Below are 7,986 nucleotides of genomic sequence, written 5' to 3' on the forward strand. Positions count from 1 at the left end.
CCCCGGGAGCCACGGGCGGTGGCAGGAGCAGGAGGCCGCAGCCGTGCCCCCCGTCCGGCCGGGTGTGTGCGGGCGCACGGCTGCCGGACAGACCCAGCACCGACCCCTCCGGCAGATGGCCGCCCCCCGGCCGCGGCCCATCCCTCACAAAAATTACATAAATTTAAACAAGGCAGGGAAGGGGAGAAAAAAAGAAGGAAAACAAATCAGGATCATTTCAGAGCGGTACAAATAGGAGGCTCCGCTGGCTGCAGGAGTAACCAGCTGATGCAATTATCCTGGCGGCCGGCAGTAGACCATCTGCCCGGCTCCCGGGTTGCTGTTGTTGCAGTCTCAGCGGGGCTCCCTCCCCGAAACGGGGGGCCGGGACGGGCAGCTGCGCTGCGCTTTCTGCAGGGGGTTTGCTCGCTGTCCCATGCCACCACACAAACCGGTTGTGTTTCTGGAGCATCTTTGTGCCTGCTTGTGTTCAGCGGTTACGCGGTGTGCACGGGGGAGCCTGGGACATCCCCTGTCCTTCAGGGAGCGGTAGGGACACTGAGGAACCAGTGACAGCCACCCCATCCCACAGAGCTGCTCCAGGGCTGGCCTCAACCCTGCACCCCATGATTTATGCCACAGTGAGGCTGGTGACTGCCACCTTCATTTATATTTTGTCATTTCTATGTTTGTCAATAAAACACAAGTAGAAAATGACACCCAGAGGGAAAGGGATGAGCTCTGTCAAGGAAACTTGAATGCAGTTCTGAGGACTTCCATTGCAGGTAGCTACCTTTGCTAAGGCAAATTGCTAAGGCAGGTACATTTGATCTTTCTGGAGTTTTGCCAGTTACACCGTGTCTACTCTGGGGGTATGGGAAGCGCCCTGCATTACCCAGGGGTTGTGCTGGGTATCACCTGGAGCCAGGTTTCACTGCTTTCACTGACAAGATTTCTACAAACTTATCAGTCTCAAACGAAAAGAGGCAAGAAATTGTAGAGGTTTTTTGTCCTTTTAACCATATCAAGTCCATATACTTGGACTTGCTGCCCCAGTTCAGTCTCTGAGCATTCATGTGCGATCAATTAAACAAACAATCCAGTGTCCAAGTGGGCTTCATTCTGACTTTAAGCTTTCATTCTATAAGAATTTATACTTTTCCACTCCCAAATTAATTTCTATTCAGAAAGAAATTAAGTAGGGAGGGATGCAAGCCTGTGCCAATCCATCTCACCACTTCCCCAACACTGACAAGTCCCTGGGCACTGAGCACAGCAAAACTTGCCCATGGCCAATTTCCTGGGCCATTATTTCAGGCCTGGCAGCTTCAGGAGAGATGCAAACTAGGGAACAAAGTGCTTCCCCCATGCCTTGCTGCCCTCGGCCAATGGCAGCCCTATCCCATCCCTGCACCTCCCTGCAGCCTAGTGCTTTCCTCTCTGAAGCTAAAGCCTGAGACCTGCAGAGACAAGGCTGATGAACCCATTAACAAGTGCTAACACAATATGTGGGTGTGAGTTATCAGACCACACTTACACTTCAGTTTTAATTTAGACAATGCCTGGAACTGTTGTCAGTCACAGCTGAACTCTTTATCTCTTGAAGTGAATAAAGGAAAGGAAGCTCTGAAAACGGCCAGGACTGGCCCAACCTGTCACCACATCCCCACTCCCACGTACTGCAGCCTCTCCCACAGTGCATTTGCCTGTATGAGCTGCTCACCATTTGCTGAAGCTCTCTCAGCAGATTTTCCCTCCTTTCTTCACCCTGCTGTTGTTTGTAGAGGTTTGGGACGACAGCTACCATTGACCAGCACCCCTTACTACTGCCTGGGGACCCCAGCTCAGAGTGGACCACCAGCAAAGGGTACATGTGTAAAACCCCATTTCTGGCCTGTAAAGATGGACTTGGAATGCTGGAAGCAGAGCTGCTGCACTGCAGGGAACCCAACATGAAGCCAGGCAGGGGCCAAAGCACCCAACCACAGTGGAACAAAGGTAAAAGTAGGAGTGGAGTGGAAAGCTCCACACTGTACTTAAAGAGGATTATGGTTACTGCTCCTCCACCTTATGACAATGCAAGCCTAAGGGTACCTAGGCAGAAATAACTCCAAATTTCATCTGCCATGATTACAGCCTCCACCATGGGATGGCACAATATATATAACAGGAGGCAAAGAGAATTGCTCTTAAGTTTCAGGTTGCAAATGGTTAATATTGCCCACTAAAAGCCATTCTCATTATAATGAGGCAAGGAATAAAGGGGATTAAAGTAACTTGAACGACACAGGTTAGAAGGAAAAACAGCAGTTCTGATACTGCAGAAAAACTCGTAGCGCTTCCTCTCTACAGGAGGGAAATTCTTCTCAGGCTTTGTTAGCACCATTCCTGCACTCCCTCCACTCACAAGTTTTGTCCATGGGCCCACAAGGGTCCAAGAAGGACTTTGTGGAAGAAGGAACAGCACAAGGAGCCCAGCAAAGGGCATCATCACTGGCTCCTGCTTATCCCTTAGTGCCCAGGCTGGGCAAGGGGCCCCAGCACCCACAAACCACAGGGGCCAATGCCAGGGTGGTGATTCACTTTGTTGCACAGAGTGCAATAAAAAGCTATTTTAAGATTTTTATATGCCTTCAAATAATGTTCTCATTGCTGTAGCTACCCAGCATAAACTAAATAAAAGCTCTAATCTCTAAAACACAGTACTTTTTTCCAAAAGCATGGAAATGGGGAGGGAAGAATGTACAAACCAAAACAAGTGGGTATACTTCTTGTGGGATCTGCACTAGGGAAGAAATGCAGAGCAAGTCTCCCTCTCCCTAGAGGGTCTTTTTTCAAGAGGGAGAATAATAATAATGTAGTAATAATAAGCACTTATATAGCGCTTTACATTTTCAAAGCACTGTGTAAACATCAACTAATGGGACACAGTAGAATAAGTAGTGTCTAAAGTGAGTTTATGTACTGCATTATATTTTTCTATAAAGTGGCTGGGGCTGGTTTTAAAATTAAATTCCCCCACATATTGATACTAGTGCAAATGAATCTTCTTTAAGAAAGTGTAACAAAAACATTTTTCTCATTAGTTACCCTCGACAACCTTCATATTTCCAAATTTTGGCTCAAAGCAAATTGCTCAGACAGTTTCATAGGTGCAAAATGCATTTAGTTTCACAAGAAGAACAGGTGGGCTAACTAACTGCTTAGGGTGATATATCAGTACACTTGTAGGCATACACCAATGCCTTCCAAGAGCAAGTCACATTAAAGATTGAAAATATTTCATAAAAGAAAGATTTTAAGAGAGAAACTGAGGAACACAGAGAGCTGGAACTATTGCTACCTTGTGGACAGAAGAGCAAGGTAACCAGCACCTTCTCAGTAAAGGCTGCACAGCAAGGAAAGAAGTCTCTACACTCGAACTAGAAATCAAGCATCACTTTCCATTTTATACAACAGAGTTAACAGGAAAAACATCATCTATAATAGCGAAAATGAAACAACCACAAAGCAAATCCAAATATTATGACCTGAACCATAACATCGGTGTTACATTTCACTTTCACCTATCCAGCATCTCCCAGTGTTTAATAAATTCACTCTACTCTCCAAGGCACAAATGTTATATCCTCTTTGCATACTACTGAGATAGAAAACATTGAGAGAGGGAGAAAAAAAAATTGACACATGCTCCTTCTTCCAGGAGCCATGGCAGAGGCAGAAGGGGAAAAATCTGACTCCAAGTCTCTTCTAGTAGCCTGGAGTATCTTACTATTTTGCAAACTTTTCTTTATTGACAATAATTTGCTTTACAACAAACCCAGGTGCTTCTGTCATGAACCAGAGCCCAGCATACACCAGCATGTAAATAAAGAATTAAAAGGCTGCACAGGACTGAAGCAACTGAGGAATGGTTTGAGTTTTTCCTCTTATTCTCAAGCTAGGAATCAAATGCCAGTCAAAAATGCCATGCTGAATCTATCTACCTTTAGGCATGCGCTTAACTGTAAGTATGTGAGTAATCCCAGTGGTTTCAGTTTTGGGGATTTTAATAGTTGTATGGTTTTCATAACTACAGGAAAAACCCTTTCCAACAAACTGCCAGTGTGACTCCCTGTTGTACTACACCACAATTACTGGAACATATTTGGTATTTCTCAAGAGGTTCAGATAATGAAGAATCCTCCAAATTTTCTATTAGCCCAAACTTAGGAATTCTGCATCAGGGAGTTAGCAGAACAGACAGCGTACGTTAGGTATTGCAAAAGAAAGAGAAAGAGAGGCAGAAATATTTATAAAATGTAAACCTTGCTTTTTTTTTAAGTAAGGTTGTTTGTGAGCCCAGACTGCAGCTCAACCAATGCTATTGCACAAGCATGCTGAGTTAAAGACCTTATTCTCTTGCATTCCTTTATAAGAAGCAACATTTTTAATGTTTTCACACCACAAAGTCTTCCAAAATCTGAACAAGAGTAAAATTAAATAGGAAAACACACAATAAACCAGTCTCTTTTATTCTTTGATGTGCTGTTGGTTTAACACTGAATCACAGGCTTCTATGAAAAACCCACATCATTAGTTACACTTACAAGGAAATGTTTTTTAAAAGCAAGGAAAGGTACAATGTTGTGGTTGCTTTGGGGTTTTTGTTTGTTGGTTTTTCGTCTTGGCAAACAACCAATTCTTTTACTTCATGTGACTAAAAATAAGCAAATGGGGGGAAGGGGGGAGGAAGGTAGGGGGAGGGGGGATCCTTCCTAACAGGGAAAGCCATCAAAATTTGCTGCATCAGAAATTATCCCAGTAAGAACACAAACAAGCACAAGGCACTGCTGCAACTAGAGAGGCCAGGCTGGCCACCAGCTTCGTGGGCCCAAGGACACCACATGCTTTGGGCAGCAGAGGCTTTGTCCTCCACAAAGCCACTGTGACATTATAAGCCCAGGAACATGAGCTAGCCCGGGCAGGACATTCATGGGACATGGTGCCATTTCAGTCAACCATAGTCAAAATTCACCCCTAAGAAAACAGGCTATAAAGTAGCCAAAAGAGCTGGAATTTACCACAATATCTCCTGTCACCCAAGCACAGGAGACAGACCAGCCTCTGACAAAGAACTGTCTGGCACTTAAGTGCCAGGATTAGCACAAGCACCCACTTGGTGGTGCAGGCCCCATGGTGACACAGTCTATGGTGCAAGCTAAAAGCAGAATAACAAGTCTCCCTTTCCCTTGAGATACATAACCTAATTTCTTAGTGGCATTATTTCTATGTTAGAATAGAGAAGAAAATTGTTCCCCAGCAATGCTGCCTCACACAAGGCTGCTGCCAGCCATTCCCCAGCACAGGAGCAGTGAAAGGTGCTGGCTGAACCCTGGTCCGGGTGCCTTGTCCCTGCCCTCCTCTGCTTTGCATTCCTTTCATGGCACAGCTGCCTGCCTGCCTGGGCCCCCATCCAGAGAGGGATGAGGAGCAGCATCCAGCCACTGCAGGGGCACAGCACCAAGCACAGCTCACACCTCTGCTGGGACATATCATTGTGCCAGGAATGGCAGAGAGCACCAAGCACTTGGACAACTTGAGTCTACTCTTCATCACTTCCAGGGAACTTCTTCAGGCTGTGCTTCACTATGGATTTGAGCACTTGCTTCAGTGGCCATCATTGCTGGGCACAGTCTCAGGGGGCTCACAACCTGCCCTATCAGCCCCCTGCAGATACACGTGCACCCCCACTTCCTACACAAGGGGCCATGGGTCAGCCTCCCCAGCTGAGGCTCCTTCCACAAAGGCTTGACCCAAAGTGGAACTCAGATCCTGATAAGGAGTCTTGCCCTGTCCTAATACACCCCAGACCTGTGCTTGGCCAGCAGAGAGCTACAGGGTGACTTTTATGGGGGGCTGGTAGGTCAAATCAGCTCTGAAGGAAGCAGGACAAGGATCCAGAAAGAGAAGGAGAATGAACCCCATCAGATCTGCCCTCACCTGGAGCAGCAATGGGCACAGGCAGCCAAGAGGCAAAAAGCAGTTCCACAGGCTGAGTGTAAAGGTAATGGCAGCCTCAAACCAACCAGGGTTCCCTTCCAGAGCTCCTCAAACCAACCATGCTCCCTTTCAGAGCAGTGTGTTTAACATATGCCAATTTGCAGACTGTATTTAATCCAGGGGCTGGTGTGTGGTTTTCCAACATGGCAACATCAAATCAAGAAAATCTTCAGAAAAAAACCAAATTTGTTGGGATGCACCAATAAAAGAAAATCAAGTCAAGCCAGCAACAGATAGTAAGAAGGACAGAGAAGCAGATAAATTCCCTCTAATAAAGGGGCCAACTGCCTTCAGCCTCTCAAAGGAGCAGGATTACCATCTCCCCTCCCTGCCAGGGCCTCAGCAGCTCCCACCATGGGCTGAGCAGTGGCTGAGGCTGGACTCTGGGCTCACTACCCAGCAGGCAGGCCCACCCTGCCCCATCCTCCACTGCCATTTTCCTTCCCTGAAGGCACCTCCAGGGTTGTGGCCATGTTCTCCCCAGCTGCAAGGAGCTAAACCAGCAAAGATTCAAAGGAGGAAAAACAAGTACAGAGGCTGCAACCTGGGGAGGAAATCCTACTCAGGCCGCAACCTGAGGAAATCCTCAAGCTTCGCAAGCTCCGCAGTGGGACAGATGCTATAGGAAGGGAAACAAAGCTGCTAGAGGGACTTCACTGACATTTTCTTAGGCTACAGATATGTAGGAATCATCATGGCCATTTGCCTGCCTGTTCCATAGTTGGGCTATTTTCCCTTGAAACCATCATCATCTGTGCATAAATTAAAAATCAAGTTCTTGGTGGCTACCTCAAGCAATGTTTTTATTGGGTGGTTTGAGGTTTGCTAGGAGACAAGAATTTACAGCTGGCATGTGCACCACCCCCAGTGCTTGGACAAACAGGCAGGGTGGAAGAGAGCACACGCAGCCAGGCAAGACACTATTCTCCCAAATAAGACCTGCAGAAACAATATTGCATTTTCTAAGGCTCCTTTGAAGGGAGTTTTCCAAAGGCCCTCTGAGGGACAGCATAAACAAGCAATTTTGCTTCCTTTTACCTTAACATTGTGGGACAGAAAGGTTTTAGCAGCCCCTGCTCTGGAGCCACTGAAGACAGCAAATTCTCTACCTGCCTTTTTGTTTGCTCAAGTTTTGCCCCACATTGGCTTTGCTCATGCCAATCAGACAGCAGCAGGGTTTATGCCACTAGTCTGATGTCTTCAGCTGTGCCACTGACTGCTACAACAGAGACAACATTTCTTGAATGGCCATGTGTGGGGATACAAAAACCTCATTTACTACTTGGCATCTCAAGGAGGACAGGGTGGTACAGCAGCAGGTGACAAATTAAAAGCTCATTTTTCTATGCACTTTCTTTGGAGCCACGTTTTGAATACAGACCCACTGGCAAGGGGGAAAATCATAACTCGGATACCTCTTTATGAAAATATGCATTTTGTCTTTGGGAGAATTCCTGGCGCATGTCAGAGCAGCCAGCAAACCCCATTTGTGAGCAATCTGCCTGCATAACACCAACAGCCCCACCACCAACACAGCATCCTTCTGCCAACTGCAGGGGGTTTGTGCCCCCAGGCCCCTGAGCAGCAGCTCGTGCTGCAGCCAGGGACACCCAGCAGTGCAGCCTGGCAGCTCTGCAGGCAGGGCCGGCAGCTCCCCCTCCACAGCACCCTCGGGGCACTGCAGCCAGGCACACCACGCCTCTGCCAAGCAGCTCTCGGGGGCGGGGGTTTTCAGACCCTCACCTTTATGTACAGGCTTATTTCTGAATTTACTCATATTGAGAAGAATGAAAAAAGAAGCTCTCTGTTAAGTGTTTGAGACCAAAAATAGTAATCAAAATAAATCAAATTGGAGTTCTCAAACAAATATCACTTATCTGTTATCAAGCAGGAAAAAAACACCCTTGAAATTATAGGAATCAGGTCAATGGACTCATATACAAGCATTGGGCAAGACTCAAGAGC

The sequence above is a fragment of the Geospiza fortis genome, unplaced genomic scaffold (assembly GCF_000277835.1).
Source record: "Geospiza fortis unplaced genomic scaffold, GeoFor_1.0 scaffold405, whole genome shotgun sequence".
NCBI classification, from domain to species: domain Eukaryota; kingdom Metazoa; phylum Chordata; class Aves; order Passeriformes; family Thraupidae; genus Geospiza; species Geospiza fortis.